The sequence below is a fragment of the Chenopodium quinoa genome, unplaced genomic scaffold (assembly GCF_001683475.1).
Source record: "Chenopodium quinoa cultivar QQ74 unplaced genomic scaffold, ASM168347v1, whole genome shotgun sequence".
NCBI lineage: Eukaryota > Viridiplantae > Streptophyta > Magnoliopsida > Caryophyllales > Amaranthaceae > Chenopodium > Chenopodium quinoa.
The window spans coordinates 5,186,019-5,203,760 of record NW_018742484.1 but is presented as its reverse complement, the minus strand read 5'-3'; positions in this window follow the sequence as shown (position 1 = coordinate 5,203,760).

Sequence of the window (17,742 nt, the reverse complement as noted above, 5' to 3'; positions counted from 1 at the left end):
AGACCATAATCATTAATCAACAAAGGATAATATAGTCATGGAAGGTCTTGTAAGATTCGTTTCATTGTATATTTTATTAATATTAAGGGTTTTTTTTTATTTTTTTTATTTTACGCATATAGACTTGAAGTTTTACATGTTTTAAAACAAGTATTGGAGACCATGAAAAGTCAAATGGGGCAAAAAATAGGGACAGAGATAATACTATATACTATTTAAACACTTTTTAAACTACCACTTTTTTTTAGTTGACACGATTTGACTTTAATACTATTAACATTTATTAAATTTGTCACAATATATATTATTAAAAAAATTTACCTTTTACAAGTACAAGTATAATTTTTGCTTATCAATATTAATGGTTGAATTTGTGCATTGACACATGTGACTAAAGAAACGGAGGAAGTATGATTTACATTGACCAATGTTTGTGTTGGCGGACCAACTCAACTATGATTGAATCCCGGAATTAGTTTATATACTCATCACGCCCCCTCACATGTGAGCCCTTTATTAGGTTTGAAATGTGGAGGCACTATGTCTTTTCATACTAAGCGTGAATATTCAGCTAAAAAAGAGGGGTAGATTAAATTTGAACCCGTGTCCTCTTTGTCACGCTAGCTCTTATGACATGTTAGAGGACTAATTCAACCAAAAATTTAAGATGATAGTTGAAGCTCGGGATCAATTTTTATACTCTATCAGCTAGTGACTTATACCTAAGAAGTAACATAGTCACATGGATACTTATTGTTAGAATCGTCTCAATGTATAGTTTTTGAAAATGATGTGTCAACTAATATAAAATGGATGAAATATATGATTAACTTTCTAAGAGATCAAAAGATGCATGTTACTGGTATTGGATTCTTTAATTATGTCATAAACTCATAGTGAAGGTTGAAAGAGAAAAAGAGTACTCCGTATTCAGTTGCTAGATTCGAACCATATATATGATATTGATACAATTTTCAAATTAAAATCTTGGAAACTCCACTCCATTAATGCACCGACTGTTGCCTTTACTGATTTATTGATCATATTTTCCCTATAATAAAGTATGGAAAATGACATATATATAGCTCAAAGCCTCTAAAAAATATGTAAAAGAAACTAAAAGAGGAAAGTATTAATGAAATATATTCATTAATTACACTGATTTACGCGTAATTTTATCATACATCTCTAAATTAATACGAGTATTATATAAAAAAGATATTTAATGTTTATTTATAGCCCTTAAGCATTACCCATAAAATATTGGCACGCACGACCCAAGTACACAACCAGTTTCTCTTGGCTTGGTCCAACCACAAGCTGCCGGCATCGGCTACATGAGCATGAAGCTTGTTAGCACAGTATATGGGCGTGCACAACCAACTAGTGCTCAACTCTAAATGTACACTTTAAACACTAGTCCATGACTCCCTTTGTTCTCCGTAGACATTCTTAGTAATTGCAAGGAAGGATTGACTTTTTTTTTTTTTTTTTTTGAAACAAGTAGGAAAGATGATGACCTAGTTTGCTAACACAATTCGATCTTAGCTTGTATTTGCGAGTTGGGGTTTAAAATTTCAGCCCATATAAGTAAATGACCTGGACGGACACAAATACGTCATTTAATTAATTAATTTGGGGTTAAGGTTGACAATTGAAATTTAAAACTAACCTTATTTATTACCCCACCACATTAATCAACTTATACTATTTAAGTGTTATCCTCACTTGCCCCGTCACATTAATCTTTCTTTCCCTTTGGCTTTCTCTTTCCATCAATCATTGAGTAATACCCCATGGGTTAGTTGCCTCTCTCTTCTTTTCTCGTTCGCTCACATATTACTCTTTTTTTTTTTTTTTTCTTTTTTTTTCCCCTTTTTATACGTGTTAGAGTGTTATAGTATCCATTTAATTAGCTATAACAATTATGTATCCATTATACCTCACTATAAGTTACAATCTTAATAAATACACATACTCGTTTTATTTAAATTTTAGCAGAATAAGCCTTAAATTGAGTTTCATTTTGTCATTTTAATTAAATTGGGTCGTACTTATTTATGATTCAAACAAAAATTAGCATAACATGATGATAATCTTTAAACTTTACTATATCTATAATAGTGACAGTTTTACACTTGGAAGGAACAATTATTAATGAAATCTTAATAAAGGAAACAAGTCAAACATCTATACAATGTACACTACGCATGTTAGTATGTGTTACGTACTTACGTACAACAAGTACACTAAAGATAATTAAGTAAAGCTGCTTTATTACATCAAAGAGGTAAATAAAGGACTGCATTTCATCACTAGTTTTTGAACTTTTGATTTATTTTATCATAAATTAAAACCTAGCTACTTTTGTTGGAATAAAGAGAGAAAATTCAAAGAAGTCAGATAAGGGCGCCCGATCGGGCGCGAGAAGAGTCGTAAAATTGGAGTTCCGTCGCCCAACCGGGCGCGAGAGCAATCCAGTTTTTAGCTGGGTGCTTGCCCGACCGGACGCGAGAAGACGTTGGAAAATTGCTGGCGGTTCGCCCGACCGGGCGCGAGATCAACCTGCCTTTTGGCTAGGTGCTCGCCCAACCGGGGGCAAACTCGTCCGTTGGACTCCAACAGCTCCCTTGGATTCCTCTTCTTGTGTGATTTCTTGTAACCTCCCATTTAAAAGGTTGATTATGGTGTTTTAAACACTATGATCATTCTGATTTTATTTTCTCATTGACGAAAAAGATTCCTCTATGATCTTCCATCTTCTTCTTTCCATCATTATAAATTGGAGGATGATTTTCTGATTTCATACACCTTGAAAAATATACATCAAACACAAGCTAAACACATATTCTATTTTGGGCATAAGTTACTTGGCTTCAACCTTCCACCCAAAAGTGCCTTTGAGTGGAAGTGGTGTGTTAACTTTAGGGAATGAGTCGACGAATAAAATTGAGCACCCTGGTTGCGTCGTAATTTCGTTTTTAAGTCAGTGAATTTGCTTCATGACACATTGTTCTCTTTCTCTTTTGTGAGATCGATTTTTCGATCTTGCTTAATATATTTTATACTATTTGTTCTAGACTTCTCTTTTATTAACAACAGTTTAAAAATGAAATTATGTCTATTTCTAATAGTATTGTGAAGTCTCTTCCCGACCTCTCTAAGTTGGAACCTCTTGATGGTAACAACTATAAGAGATGGTCACAAAAGTTAATAATCTTTTTTGAACAAGTGGAATTAGATTATGTTTTGAATGAAGATGTCATTGAAACACTCGAGAAGGCGGAAGAACAAGCCAAAACTGCAACGGCCGCCATTCCGGCAGCCACTATGGAAGCCTTGAAGAAGAAGGAGAAGGACAACAAGCTTGTTCATGGTCATCTCCTTAACCACATGAACAACACTTTGTTTGATTTGTTTGTCAATTTCAGGTCAAGCAAGGTCATTTGGGATTCTTTGGAGAAGAAGTATGGAGCGGATGATGCCGGGAAAAGAAGTACGTGGTGGGCAAGTGGATCAACTTCAAAATGGATGATGAAAATCCTATCATGACGCACTCCATGACTATGAGAACATGGTGACCGAAATCTTGGTCAAGGTATGAAGATGTGTGAGACTCTTCAACACCGGAGCATCAAGGAATTTTTGTGCAAAGGCTTTGATGACCGAGTTTGAAGATGTAACTGACGACGATCATGTCTACCTGGGCAATAGTCGCACCGCTAAAATCCTTGGCAAAGGAAAGGTCAATCTCAAACTTACCTCCGGAAAAACTTTATTTTTAAATAATGTGTTGTATGTACCTTCTCTTTGGAGAAATTTTATTTTGGGAGCCCTACTCAACAAAGCCGGCCTAAAACTTGTCTTTGAGGCCGACAAGATTGTAATGACTAAGAATGGAGACTTTGTTGGGAAAGGTTACCTCAATAATGGCTTGTTTGTTTTGAATGTTATGAATGAGAATGGAAGTAAATCTTTTGCTTATATTGTTGAGTCTTTGGATGTTTGGCACAATCGTTTGGGTCACTTAAATTCTTCTTATTTAAAAAATTTAAAGGACATGAATTTGAGTAATTTTTCAATGGATGACAAACTTGACAAATGCCAAATTTGTGTTGAGGCCAAACATACTAAGAAACCATTTAAGCAAGTGGTCTCAAGAAGTACAAAATTTCTTGAATTGACTCATTCGGATTTAGCGAACTTTAAAAAATGCACTAGTAGGGGTGGAAAAAATTATTGTATTACTTTTGTTGATGACTTTTCTCGTTACACAAAAGTTTATTTGCTTAAAATAAAAGATGAAGCTGAAAGTGCATTTTTAAAGTACAAAGCCGAAGTTGAAAATCAATTGGACCTAAAGATCAAAAGAGTTAGAACTGATAGAGGTGGTGAATATGGTAAAGATTCTTTAAAAGATTTTTGTGAGGGCAATGGCATCATACATGAAACAAGTCCACCTTACACACCCCAATCTAATGGTATTGCCGAAAGGAAAAATAAATCTTTGAAAGAGACTATGAATGCCATGCTTCTTAGTTCCGGTTTATCCGATAACTTGTGGGGAGAGGCGGTTCTTTCCTCTAAGAAATTGGATAAAACCCCCTATGAACTTTGGAAGGGATATAGTCCAAATTTTAAAATTTTGAAAGTGTGGGGGTGTTTGGCTAAGGTGGCTTTTCCAGATTTTAAAAAATCCATTATCGGGTCTAAAACTTTTGATTGTGTGTTAATTGGATATGCTCATAATAGTGCAGCCTATAGGTTTATGTTATTAAGTGATAGAACAATTTGTGAAGCTAGAGATGCAATATTTTTTGAGCATATTTTTCCTAAGAACAAGTCCTTGTCTTCTAATGTTGATGTGCATGCTAGTAAGTCAAGTATGAATGTCCCTTTTGTTGATTCTATGCCTAGTTCTAGTCTCCCCTCTTCCTCTACCAAAGTAGTAGAAGTTGAACCTAGGAGAAGTAAGAGACCTAGAGTAGAGTCTTCCTTTGGACCGAATTTCTTGACTTCTTTTGTGGTAGAAGACTTTGATGTGTATTCTTTAAGTGACCATGTCGTGTCTTTGTTTCTTTTAGATGAAGACCCTAAGACTTATGATGAGACAATGAGGTCCATAGATGCTAAGAAGCCATTAAAAGTGAACTTGATTTTATCATGACCTATCATACTTGGGATCTTTGTGACTTACCTAAGAATTCTAAACCTATAAGTTGTAAGTGGATTTTCAAGAAGAAACTTAGACCGGATGGGACCATAGAAAAATTCAAAGCTAGACTTGTCATTAGAGGTTTCACCCAAAAGGAAGGTATAGATTTCTTTGACACCTATTCTCCCGTGACGAAGATTGCCACCATTAGAACCTTGGTAGCCCTTGCAGCAATTCATGACTTAGTGGTTCACCAAATGGATGTCAAAACGACTTTTCTTAATGGAGACCTTGATGAAGAAATTTATATGACTCAACCGGAAGGTTTTGTGGTGAAGGGACAAGAACACAAAGTGTGTAAGCTTAGAAAGTCTCTTTATGGTCTTAAGCAAGCTCCTAGGCAATGGTTTGAAAAGTTTGATAGCACTCTTAGGAGTTGTGGCTATGTGGCTAATTCTTCGGATTCCTGTTTATACTCTAAGGAGTTTGAATCATCTTGTGTTATAATGCTAAGGTTATGCTTTCCACCAAGTTTGAAATGAAGGACATAAGAGAAGCCGATGTAATCCTTGGAATTCGTCTAAGGAAAACAGAAAATGGTTTTGCCATGAGCCAACCTCACTATGTGGAAAAAATTCTCAAGAAATTTGATTCTTTTGATGTAGTGCCTTGCAATACTCCATATGATCCCAACATGAAGCTTGAGAAAAATAAGGGTCCCAGTGTATCTTAAGAGCTCTATGAAAAGGTAATTGGTAGTATGTTGTTTCTAATGAATTGCACATGACCCGACATTGCCTATGCGGGAAGTAGACTTAGTAGATATACTCACAATCCAAGTCAAAGTCATTGGGTTGCACTTCCTCGGCTACTAAGGTACCTTAAAGGTACTATGAATGATTGTTTGCATTTTTATCGCTTTCCTAATGTTTTAGAAGGATATTGTGATGCAAATTGGGTAACTAATAATGATGAAATTTCCTCAACTAGTGGCTATGTTTTTATTTTGGGTGGAGGTGCTATTTCATGGAAGTCCTCAAAACAACCATGTTTAGCTCGCTTCACCATGGAATCTGAACTTATTGCTTTTGAGTTGGCAGGTCATGAAGCGGAATGGCTTAGGAACCTCCTAGACAACATACCATTGTGGGGAAAGGGTTCATCACCGGTGTCCATACATTGTGACTCTCAAGCGGCAATTGGAGTGACCAATAATAGCAAGTGCAATGGCAAAAAGAGCCATATTCGTATGAGACATAAAGTGTTGAGGCAATTTCTCAAGAATGGAGTGATTGCATTGGACTATGTGAGGTCCGAAAAAAATTTGGCGGATCCATTGACGAAAAGATTGTCAAGAAAACAAGTTGGTGAATCATCGAGGTGAATAGGACTTAAGACATATGATACATTACATTTTTCCTAATTCCTATGGTGATAATGTTTGTAATGTTTGACTTTTTTTGTGAGGTTATGTTGTTTAACTCTTAATGGGTCCTTGTGCTATTGAGACGCACACTAAAGGACTCACCTATGTGGTTGTGAATATTATCCATCTTCTATGAAAACTTTGGCCGGTTTTCTAGAGCCTCCACTAGACCTAAGGTGAATGTGCTTGGCTATAAATAAGTACATCTCTTCGCGGAGTTCAAGTATATTTTGGAGTGATGTATGTGATGTGGGGGTCTTGGATTAAATCTTAGAGTTTCAAGGTCCGTCCACTCTTTGATCAAAGGTCTAAGGGTTTCAAGGTTTGTCCACCTTTATACTTGTAGTTCATTGCCTCATCTCACTAAACACTAGATTTCAAGTTACTTATGTAATATCTAAGTGTTATGTATTGATCTCCTCTTATACCCAATATGTTGCTTATCCTCATCTTTTGTTGTTTTTTCTTCCATTCCTTTAGTAGGGGATTGTTGGAATAAAGAAAGGAAATTCAAAGAAGTCAGATACGGGCGCTCGACCGGGCGCGAGAAGAGTCGTAAAACTGGAGTTCCGCCACCCGACCGAGCGCGAGAGCAACTCAGATTTTAGCTGGGTGCTTGCCTGACCGGGTGAGCACCGCCCAACCGGGCGCGAGAAGACGTTGGAAAATTGCTGGCGGTTCGCCTGACCGGGCGCGAGAGCAACCCAGCTTTTGGCTAGGTGCTCGCCCGACCGAGCGCGAACTCGTCTGTTGGACTCCAACGGCTCCCTTGGATTACTCTTCTTGTTTGATTTCTTGTAACCTCCCAATTAAGAGGTTGATTATGGTGTTTTAAACACTATGATTATTCTGATTTTATTTTCTCATTGATGAAAAAGATTCCTCTATAATCTTCCATCTTCTTCTTTCCATCATTATAAATTGGAGGATGATTTTCTGATTTCATACACCTTGAAAAATACACATCAAACACAAGCTAAACACATATTCTATTTTGGGCATAAGTTACTTGGCTTCAACCTTCCACCCAAAAGTGCCTTTGAGTGGAAGTGGTATGTTAACCTTAGGGAACAAGCCAACGAATACAATTGAGCACCCCGATTGCGTCGGAATTTTGTTTTCAAGTCAGTGAATTTGCTTCACGACACACCGTTCTCTTTCTCTTTTGAGAGATCAATTTTTCGATCTTGCTTAATATATTTTATACTATTTGTTCTAGACTTCTCTTTTATTAACAACAACTTTTAGGTCAAGGTTCATCAGAATTTCAGCAATCATGCAAAAATGTATCCCCATATATGATGTATAAAATTTATACGTATGTAGTAAGTACTACGTAATTTTAATTTGCATGCATAACTTTATTGCTTTCGGAATTGAATTATGTAATAGTTGTAATAAGCACAAAATTGGATAAGGACCTACAACTATTTTATATATTATTTCTCTCTCCTACCAACTTAGGCCCTGTTCTTTTGAGTTTCTGACAGAGCAGAGCAGATTTCAGCATTATTATTATTATTATTGTTGTTGTTTTTGTATTATCATTAATAATAATAATAATAATAATAATAATAATAATGATAATAACAATAATAATAATAATAATAATTATTATTATTATTATTATCATTATTATTATTATTATTATTATCGCATTATTTTATTATTATTATTATTATTATTATTATTATTATTATTATTATTATTATTATTATTATTATTATTATTATTATTATTATTATTATAAACAAAGTCATACAACCTACAATAAATTAGTGGGAAGCCGAGATACTATCTTGGCCTCCACTCCTCTAGCTATTGCAAAGCCTACCCTAGTGAAGATATGAGCTGCAGCACGAGCTCCAATGTCTTGCATCGTGGAGAACCTCTGAACCCGCTTCAGCAACGCAACAACGTCCTTCTCTAATTCCCCAAGCGAAGAAAAGGATAAGGGAATGAAACCATATCCAATCAGCCGACAACTAGCTTCATACTTCACCCGCTTTCGATGTGCCGCATCAGCCACAACCCGTCTAGGAACAAAATCAGATAACCTTGTCTGTGTCAAAGGAGAGGACCCTGTTAAGTCCACACATACATCGCGACCACGATCCCAGGAATAAAGTAACACATCTGCAGGTCTGAGGGCCCCATCATTTCCTCCAAACAACCCTATGTCAACCTCCTTTCTTGCTGAAATCCCAGTTCTGTAGCAAACATCAACAAGGGTATCCCGGACAACATTATGTCGATGTTTAATACCCACAATACCAGCACACGACACCGCGTGATCACCAAAAACATCCCCAGTAAAAACCCGAGAACAAGCAGAGCACGATGTCGAGATAGAGAACAAAGGAACACCCATCCGGTAGCACAACACACATCGGAAGGTCTTTGCATTCATCGTCTGAACCAGCCCAGAAATAGGGACCGCCCGAAGCCAAGAAGAGGAGTGATCTCCCTGCTGCGATTTCCACAATGCAGATTGCCGAGGAGATAAAGAAAATGCGGATTCTGCAGAAGCAGTAACCTTTGTGTAATATATATCTGCCAATTTCTTCATGAGTTTTGGGGCAGCGATCACACTAGGGTTACTCATAATGTCAGACTCCACCGTTCTATTGAACAAGATCAACGCATCCTCAAAGGCTTGACCAAGGCCAACAACGCCAGCATGCCATAAAAGCCTTGTCTGCAACCCAGCAGACTGTAACCGCGAAGCAAGAAAAACATAATGACGAACATCACCTGCGGAATAAACACCAAGTCCGCCATACGCAAAAGGCAAGGTGGCAAGCCGCCACTGCCAATCGCCAAACCCAGGCCCCGAAGCAGTAACAATACGCTCCAAGGAAGATCTAAGAGCCCCATCAAATATGCGCTGAGCCGTCTCAAAAGTACTAGGAGGACAAGTACGCAATGCAAAGTAGAGCTTAGAAACTCCGGTACAAGCCCTAAGCAATAACAGCTCGCACCGAGGATCATCAAGCTTAGCAACCCTATCCATAAGCGCAATGGTCTTGGTCACCCTCTGCATCACAAGCTCACTTCCAAAACTGGAATCGAAACTAGCGGGACCACCAAGCAACTTAACACCACGCAAGGGTCGAGCAATATTAGGTGGAAAGACACCCACAAGCCTACTTTGAGGGTCTTCTGTAGGCCAGAAAACTTCAGTCTTTTCCACGTTAAGATGTAACCCAAAACGAGGCCTTTCCTCCATAATCAACTACAGAACCTTCCCCACCACCAATGTGTCACCAATAACAGTACCGTCATCCAAATACCAAGCCTGAAGGCATACATCAAAAGCGTCTCTGATTTTACACACTAGGGGTTGTAAAACCAAAGCAAAAAGCAGGGGACCAAGGGGATCACCCTGCTGCACCCCTTGAGACGACCATAAGGTGTGGTCCCCGTAATACAATCTAGCTGGATTAGAGTAGCAGAATTTAACCCATCGCGAAAGGCCCGGACAACGACGACGAACTTCACGTAACATGACCGCACGATCAACTAGATTGAAGGCATTTTGAAAATCCACCAATAACATAGAAAGACCAACATCGGAACCACGATCCTCAATCAACCGATTCACAGCATGAAGAATCGCCTCACCTCCTGAAGAAACTCCAACACCAAATTGGAGACCATCAAAGTAACTTCCTAAAGAGTGACCAACCATAACAGCACTGACCTACGAAACCAAACGCCGCCAAACAGTACCCACAACTATAGGACGAATACCACCACCAGGCTTGACAAGTGGTGTAAGAGGAGCACTAGCAATATACCCTCCTAGCTCCATAGGACACTTTCCAGCTAAAAAAAGATTAACCACCCCAGTAATAGAGTCAACTAACTCATCTGATACAGCCACAGCAGCACCACTCAAGCAATCCATAAGGTGCTGAGCACGTAAACCATCCCTACCACATGATGTGCCACGTGGAAAACTCTTAATCCGATCCAAAACAACATCAGAAGTAGTAACGAGATGAAGGCCATCAACAGGTATATTAGGCAAGGATGGAGCTGGAGAAGTAGGGTGTTTAGACTGTAAATCCGCGAGAGTGGCGTCATTATAAGGAGCAACGCCTGAAGAAGAAAGAACCCGGACTGCAGCAGTGTAATGGCCGTCACAAATCTTCCTACGACATTGCTTGATATTACGCTCCTCCAAATCAAGGTCCTCATCACCAACTACTGATAAAGTAGGAGAATCCTCTGCCAAAGTATCCCTCACAAGCTGCAAATTACCACCTAGTGCACTCCAAGAACAAATAGCACGGGAAATACACTCTTCTTGATGTCGACGTTTCGCCGAAGACCTAGACTCAGAGCTGCTCCGCGGGCGAAAGGTTTTAAGGGTGCAAAGAGGTAACACCAACAAAGAGACCCAACTAGAAATGTCATTAGGCCTAGAGATCACCATATCAAGGGCACCTTTCAGAACACGAGAAAACCCCAAACGACACTTGGGAGGTATAGATTTGACGGTACGAAAGCCCTTGGAGAACAAACAATCAAGGAGAGGCACATCAAAACCACAATGTTGATCTTCCACCAAACCACCTACGCGCCCAAGGTGAGTCGGAGAAGAGTGAGCTTGCGGTTTGGAGAAACCATGAAGCACAAAACGAACAATACCATCTCCTTCATCCGGGGGAGACACGATCTCACTCGGACTATGACGACACTTAGTACGATGCATATGCGTTTTGTAGCAAACCCCACATAACCAAATCCCCATACGCGAAAAAGTAACTTCAGCCTCAGTATAAATGGCCAAATTAGAAGAAAGAGAATGCCGTGTGATATCCCGCGCACCAATACAAAAATGACGATCACAAAGATGCTTGATAAGAGAACTTTTAGTAAGACCATTGCCACTTCCATCTTGACAACCACTAAGACCCACAAAGGGGCAATGAAACTTCACCCGAGCAGCTGACATAGCTACACACAACCACCACCAAAAACCACAAGCGAAACCACCTTGAAACAATAACAAAAGCCTATACAAAACCACCCAAAACAACAAGCAACAAAGCACCTAAAACAGCCCCACAAGAACCAAATAGTACGACCAGAAAAAGTCACCTAAACACGCTTGCAATATGACCAGAATTAGCCACCAGAAAACTGCACCGAAACCCTCCAGAAACTGCACCGAAACCCTCTAGAAAACTGCACCCAAAAAGCACCTAAACGGAGCACCAAAGTGCACCCACAACAGTCCACCAAACTGCACCCAAAACGACCACCAAACAACGCAAATAACTGCCCAAAACCAGTCCGAAAACAGCACGAAAACTGACCTAAAGCGCCCTATAAAAAAACCCAAACTTGTTACCTCGAAATGGACGCCTGAAAACCGGCTAAAGCCGCCTGAAAACCGCCCTGAAAATGGACGAACAAAGCGCAGCAGGAACCGCCAGAAATGTACCCCGAACTGCATCAAAGCAACGCGAAAACCACCAAAAATCCGCCGGAGAAACACCTGCTGATTGCCCGGAAAAAGAGCCGCCGCCGAGAGCCCTCTGCCTGACCTACTACCGCCGGCAATTCGCCCCTCAACGCTGCCGGAAAATGACGTTGAAGCTGCCTACCCTAACGCCCCTCAACGAGAGGATTTTTTGAAAATTATTATTATTATTATTATTATTATTATCATCATCGCATTATTATTATTATTATTATTATTATTATTATTATCGCATTATTATTATTATTATTTGATTTTTTCTTAGATATTTTTACTCTTTTTATAACATTAGAAAATGTGTTAAATAATTAAAATATTAATTATTATCATTAAATATTAGTTATTATTATCAATTAATATTATATACTACCTCCGTTCCTGAAAGTTCGACTCACTTACTATTCATGTGGTCAAAATAAATTAAACTTTGACCATATTTTATGATTTATACAACTAAAATAAATTAACAAGTTTGATCTTATTAGATTCCCCTAATGATAAAATTCTCAAATTTTAACTTTTTAAATTTTTTACTTATACATAGCCAAAGTTATTAATGGTAAAAAATGTTCATTGAAGCCGTGCAAATGCAAAGTGAGTCGAACTTTCAGGAACGAAGGGAGTATTAATTATTATTATTATTATTATTATAAAATATTAATTATTATTATTTATAAATATTAGTTATTATTATTAAATATTAATTATTATTTTTAAGCACAGCAGGGCAGAGCAGAGCAGAGCAAAACAACTTAAAAGAACAGAGCCTTACACTACTACTACTGCTGCTGTTGCTGCTACTACTACTACTGCTACTACTGCTGCTGCTACTACTGTTACTACTACTACTACTGCTGCTAATACTGCTACTGCTACTACTAGTACTGCTACTACTACTACTACTACTACTGCTGCTGCTACTGCTGCTACTACTGCTACTGCTACTGCTACTGCTATTGCTACTACTAGTACTGCTACTATTGCTACTGCTACTGCTACTGCTACTACTACTACTACCGCTACTACTACTACTACTACTACCACCACCGCTACTACTGCTAAAATTATCCTTTTGATCCCCACCCTATAACTAATCTTCCTAAAACTTCGTGCCAACCCTAGTATCTTATTTTATTTATTTACATTTGATTAATTATTGAATTATACAACAATTTTTTATCCTAAATACTTGCGCCCAACCAAAGTGAGAAATCTACTCCACAATTAACAATTAACATAAGGACTAGTGTTTCACTAGATTATGTTTGACAATCAGAGGTTAGTTGCCAACTATTTGTTAATTATGTGTTTGAATAAACCGCTTATATTAATTACCTAGTTTGACTAACTGCTTTAATTTGTCTATATTAGATATTAGGTTAAAATTCCATGCAATGCACGATTGTTAAAAATTTTCGATAATAATATTACAAGATATAAAGTATATAAAAGATATTCAAAAATATTTTATTTGGGTATATATGGAATATGATTGTCAAACTAGAAAGAAAATACCTAAGGTATAAATACTTTACTCAAAAGTTTTGCAAACAAAAAAAAAAAAAAAAAAAAAAAAAAGAGAGAAGCGAAAAAGGCGAGAAAATTTTTCACAAGGTAATGACAAATGCCATGGAAGGATTTACTTTTAGTATAGGTTAATAGATTTGTGTAAAGGATTTGAATGGGTAAATACTCCATAATTGTTACTTGTTAGATGTTTGCTACGAAGTACTTTAGGTAATTTAGTAATAGGATATTTGTATAAAATAAAAGGGAATAAATTTGACAATGCCTACAATATAATTGTCGTTTCACCATTAATTAAAAGTTTAAAACATACAAACCTCTCTTCTAAAAAGCTTATGTAATTGGGTTTTTTAAAATTAGCCTTATACTGCAGACTCAAACCTCTTTTCAAACATTTCTCAAACAAACACTCCTTTTTAGATATTTAAAATAGTCGAATTTCTCTTCTTGTCTCAAACATCTCTCAACCATACACCCTCAATTCTAATGAGTAAGACCTTGTTCTTTTGAGCAGATGTGGTCTGCTATGCTCTGTTAAAATCTGCTCTATTCTGCCGAGCTATGCTCTACTAAGTATTAATATTGTGCTATGCTGACACTTGTTCTGTTCTGCTGACATCTACCCTATTCAAAAGCTCAAAAGAGTAGGCCTAACTAGTTTTTATCCAATTTTATTTTATTACTTCGTATTTTGATATCACATTCACTGCAAGAAAAAAATAAGAGCATCACACATTCTGACATTCACATTGAAAAGACTCAAAGAATACCAACTATATCTTGGAATTAATCTCATAAAATTTCATCAACTTTTGGCCTTCACCATCCCTAGATGTAAAAAGCTTATTGCTATGTCTTAGCCTTGGAAAAAATGAAAGATTCATCATCTTGGGAAAAGAGCATTGTCTCCCTATTAAGTCATGTCCAAATATTCCTATTATAAAAATGTAATCACCATGAATGTGCTAAATAATTCCTACTTAACATATGATTAATTAGTTTTTTTATCAACCAGTGGGCACAAAATTCTTGTGCACAGTAAAATTAGTAACAATAATCAAAGTTATATCTCAAGATTCAAGGAAGAGCATAGAGGATTGAACTATATATCTTATTCTCATTGTAAGCACCAAAAGTTGAGTTTAATTAAATTGCTTAATTAGCCTAATATATCTACAAACTACAATTATATGAATAAATAATATTGGCATTGAATCTTGTGAATAAAGGGAATGTCTTTTTTTCTCTTTCCTCTACCATATGATTTCATATGACTGTTATGAGGAGATTCTCTAGATATTTAAGCACTTTAGGCAAATTTTTAAAGGTAGAAAAAAGGGTGTCACTAGATTTTTCTTTAACCCTCTTCTTTTTGTCATGTTTAGAATTCAAAGATTCTAATCAAATACCAATTCCCTTCCTTGCACCATATGTTTTTCTTTTCTACAATCTTCTAAAAAATTCATAAATAATTTTCTTGCGTATTAATCTAATTTATAAATAGTTGATATTTTGAAAATATGCAATTTAATGAATCTATGAGAGTATCAACATCTTATATGATATTACTTCTTATAAATCAATAAGAATTCGATCATGGTCAAACTTGATAAACTTTAACTCAATAATAGGAAATATAGTAAACAATTAGAGACGAAGAAAGTACAACACTTGTATAAAAAGCTGGATTTTAAAGCTAAGAATATGATACTTTTGTATGTTCATTTTAATATCCTTACGCCCACTTCATCGGTCCATCCTCTTTCAAGAGCATACATATATATATATATATATATATATATATATATTTTGAATAGTATTCAAGAGCATACATAAGGTATCATGAACGATAAAAGTTGTGTAAGTGGATTCCTAGCACTTCTGGTTTTGATCTTTAATTCAAAGATAAGAATTTCAAAGATAAGTATCTCACAGATATTTCAATTGAAAGAGGCATTTCCCATTATAGCAGGATACTATGCCTGCAATTGGATTTCATGTCCTACATAAATTGGGCATGGCGCCGTAAATATTCTGTGTAATCACGCTTTACATCTACATCAATTTGGAAAAATATTCTTTATAACTATGTAAGTTTTTTTCAGGTGATGTTCTGTCGAGCATATGAATAAACTTACATGAGAGTGAAAGCGTTATCCCACATTAGATAAATTTGATAAAGGAAATATGTATCTCATATTGAAGTGAATAGAGAGTTGTGTTCAATATATAAGGCTAAAGGACTACTTCCGTCATTATCATATAGTTTGATTTGGAATCTCTTTGCATAAAGTAAAGAGAATGTATATGTGACAACCATTTTAACTCAGACAAAGTAAAACTTTTCTAAACACCAGTTTCCCTTTGATCGGAAACTCGAATTTAATTCGAACACAAAGTACTTAACTCATTTGCACCCTTACATGACCCCACCACTATTTTTGTATACTGTACTGTTACTTCTAATGAAATTCCTATGTTTATTTATATGGATAGGAATTATAATGAGGGTGCTCTCGCTTATCACACCTTGATAAACAAAATTCGTTTATCAAGTAGTAAAATCGTAAATAAATCAACAAATATCCGGTTAGTATGATATTATTTATAATTATATTAACAATAATAAGCCCATATTTAATAAAAAAAATTATTGATTTATTTACGGTAAATTGTTTTTCAAGGTGATAAACTTGTATTTTGCGATTAAACCCCCCGCTTATCCCTCAATTTATGTATCTAGGGGGTTGGTATAAGAAAGAGAAATATGAATTAAAATTGAAAAGACATATATACCCTCAGTGAAAAGAAAAATTAAAGGAAAAGAATAAAGTTAATAAGGATATGTTTGTAACTCCCTATCTAATTGATGATTGAAAAAATGTAGAGAAATAATATTATACTGATTAACCTAAAGCTAATCAAGAACAAAGGTATTTGGAACAAAATATAAACGGATAAGCAATTAAGGAACAAATAAAGTATAAGCCACTACGCATTTGATTTGAGAATAGGCCCAATAGGGATAAGATGGATAAGAGTGGAAAATTTTTAGGGTGAAATTATAAGGATAAGGATAAATAACTGTTATCCCATGTTTGGTAAGAATCAAAAATAAGTTTTGAATTCTTTCAATAAAAATAAGTTTTGAATAAGTGAAAAAATTACAAAATTACCCTTATGATCTCTAATAAATAAAAATAAGTTTTGAATTCTTTCAAAAAAATAAGTTTTGAATAAGTAAAAAAATTACAAAATTACCCTTATGATCTCTTATTCTTTCAATGTTATTAAGGATAAGTTGGTCTTTTCAAACCCAATTTCTATCCTTTTTCTATATACCACTTCCCTTAAGTATAGAAATAGAGGGAATGGTGTGTGTGTGTTTTAACCCAATTCCTACCTTTTTATCCCTCTAAACAAACACCCCCTAACAAAACTATCCTCTACTTTTAAAGATTGTCTCCTTTTAAAATACTAAATATTTATACAGTAATGTTTAGTACATAAAATTGGAAATACTTATTGTATAAGACGTGTTTCAAGTAACGTATAAAGTCAAGTGAAGCAAATAGAATGAGACGAAGACAGTATAAACAATATGGAGTAAGTTTAACGGCAAAACAAAACGCCGAAAGTGTGCAATACGCAAGTAAATAGAGTTGCATATAGGCTTGTTGGTGGAATAGGAAGTGGGCCAATTTAGTTACAAAGTACACCCATTCACTTTAGGTATTGTTTATACTGTCTTGGCCACATGTATTCTCTTTTAAGCTTTGTTTTTTTGCTTGTTTTGTGTAATTTCGCAATCATTCTTTACTTTTGATCATTTTCCATACATTATATACTTGGGTCACTTGATTATTGACTTGCATCTTTCATTTTATGAAACTTATAAAATCCCAATTATTACAAGCTCTGAAAGCAAAGATCATGTATGAGAAAAGTCAAAAGTTATGGTTTGGTTTCTTTTTATCCAAAATCAATTTTCTCTCACTAAAACACCCCTACCCATAATATTATTGGGCTTGCCCTTTAGTATTTAACTATTTATTTATCAATTATTGTTCATAATGGGCTCAATATTTTGCATATACTTCATTCATTTTTTTTTGACACCATTTAACTTTTACACTATTT